Source organism: Enhydra lutris, unplaced genomic scaffold, assembly GCF_002288905.1.
Source record: "Enhydra lutris kenyoni isolate GAN:26980312 unplaced genomic scaffold, ASM228890v2 scaffoldscaffold45, whole genome shotgun sequence".
NCBI lineage: Eukaryota > Metazoa > Chordata > Mammalia > Carnivora > Mustelidae > Enhydra > Enhydra lutris.
Genome location: NW_019154129.1, coordinates 1,160,484 through 1,163,059, shown reverse-complemented (window position 1 = coordinate 1,163,059; position 2,576 = coordinate 1,160,484).

Sequence of the window (2,576 nt, the reverse complement as noted above, 5' to 3'; positions counted from 1 at the left end):
AGAAAGAAAGAAAGAAAGAAAGAAAGAAAGAAAGAAAGAAAGAAAGAAAGAAAAAGAATGAATGAATAACGTGTTCCTGGGTGGCTCAGTCGGTTAGGTGGATGCGTTTGGCGTTTGGCTCAGGTCATGATCCTGGGGTCCTGTGATCGAGTCCTGTATCGGGCTCCCTGCTCAGCGGAGAGCCTGCTTCTCCTTCTCCCTCTGCCTGCCGCTTTGCCTACTTGTGCTATCTCTCTGTCAGACGGGTGAATAAATTCTTTAAAAAAAAAAAGAAAAAAAGAATTTTTCAAATGTGTAGGGTATATATATGAAAGGAAAAAGTCAAAGATGCATATCTGGAAGGATATAGAACAAAACATTTAATATTGGTAACTTTAGAGGGTTGGGATTGTGAGAAGGGGCCTTTCACTTTCTACTTCACACCCTTGATTATATCTTTTTCCCAAATTACTATAAAATATTTAATATACTATAAAATAATTGAAGGTTCTAGTTCTTTTCTTTTTTTTTTTTAAAGATTTTATTTATTTATTTGACAGAGATCACAAGTAGGCAGAGAGCAGGCAGAGAGGGAGGAGGAAGCAGGCTCCCTGCTGAGCAGAGAGCCCGATGCGGGGCTCGATCCCAGAACCCTGAGACCAGGACCTGAGCCGAAGGCAGAGTCTTTAACCCACTGAGCCACCCAGGCGCCCCGGTTCTAGTTATTTTCAAACTACTCTAACAAACTACAAATAACAAACTATGGAATAGTTTATAAAATCTAAATACTTAGTGAAAGCAAGGATGATGTAACATTCTCATGTAAAGCTACTGAGAGTATAAACCTCTCAAAGGCCCAGAGTGTTCTTTCCAAACCTTCATCGTAATTCCACTTCTAGGTCTCTGTCCCTAAAAAGAAAATATGTTAACAAAAATTTATAGGTGTCCCAGTTATTGTCAGGAAAATTTGAAATCAAAATGTTAAGCAGCAAAGGAATGTTAAAAATTAAGACCCATCTGTATGATGTTATATTATGTAGCCCACTGAAATGTTTATAAAGAACTTTTGAAGAAACATAGTAAGTGAAAAAGAAATGAGAATACCAACATTTTTTTTCTTTCTTTTCATCCCATCCTTCCTCCCTCTGTGCTCTTTTTTTTTTTCTTTAAGATTTTATTTATTTATTTGACAGACAGAACACAAGTAGGCAGAGAGGCAGGCAGAGAGAGAGAGAGGGAAACAGGCTCCCCAGCGAGCAGAGAGCCCGATGAGGGGCCCGATCCCAGGACCCTGGGATCATGACCCAAGCCGAAGGCAGAGGCTTTAACCCCTCCTCTGTGCTCTTTATCTGAAAAGGAATTTGGCTCAAAGATTAACAATGACTGTTCATAAATGGTGCTTATATGTGATTTTTTACTTTTCTTCTCTGTAGCCTTCAGTGTCCCCTGTATTTTCTATAATAAACAAGTATTTTAAAAATGAGAAAACAAAATTTCAAAAAGAAGACACATATTAGGGGTGCCTGGGTGGCTCAGTTGGTTAAGCGACTGCCTTCAGCTCAGGTCATGATCCTGGAGTCCTGGGATCGAGTTCCGCATCGGGCTCCCAGCTTTGCAGGGAGTCTGCCTCTCCCTCTGACCTTCTACCCTCTCATGCTCTCTCTTACTCGCTCCCTCTCTCTCAAATAAATAAATAAGATCTTAAAAAAGAAAAAAGAACTGGGCACCTGGGTTGCTCAGTGGGTTAAATAAAGCCTCTGCCTTTGGCTGGGGTCATGATCCCAGGGTCCTGGGATTGAGCCCTGCATCAGGCTCTCTGCTCAGCAGGGAGCCTGCTTCCTCTCTCTGCCTGCCTCTCTGCCTACTTGTGATCTCTGTCTGTCAAATAAATAAATAAATCTTAAAAAAAAAAAAAAGAAAGAAAGAAAGGAAAACACATTAGTCCCAAATTCCATTCTCAAGCATAAAAGTAAATATATGTATTATTTTCCATTTAAAGATAAGGGAATTTCATCTGGGTGAAGACACCTGTACAAAATAATACAATTAAGCAAGTAGCAAACCCATCCCAAGTCCCATGCACCCCATGCATTGGAGAGAAAATATACCAGATGGAATTTACTAATAAAAGCCATACCCTGGGGCGCCTGGGTGGCTCAGTGGATTAAGCCTCTGCCCTGGGCTCAGGTCATGATCCCAGGGTTCTGGGATCAAGCCCCGCATGGGGCTCTCTGCTCAGCAGGGAGCCTGCTTAACCCCCTCTCTCTCTGCCTGCCTCTCTGCCTGCTTGTGATCTCTCTGTCAAATAAATAAAATCTTAAAAAAAAAAAAAAAGGCATACCCTATATAAAAAAGATACATTCAGAAGTCCTATCTTCCTAGGGATCAGACCTTGCAGCTCCACTCTGGCAAAATTAATTCCTTTCTTCATCATTATTTACTCGTGACTAGCTGCAATCAGATACCGCCAGATAAAAACTTGCCTAACTGGATTCTGCTCTTTGCTGGGATGAGAATATTTTGTGATTTCAAGAATATGGAAGCCTGCCTTGATAAAGAACAAGAACCTGTTCTTTAGGAGAATGGGGCAGAACAGA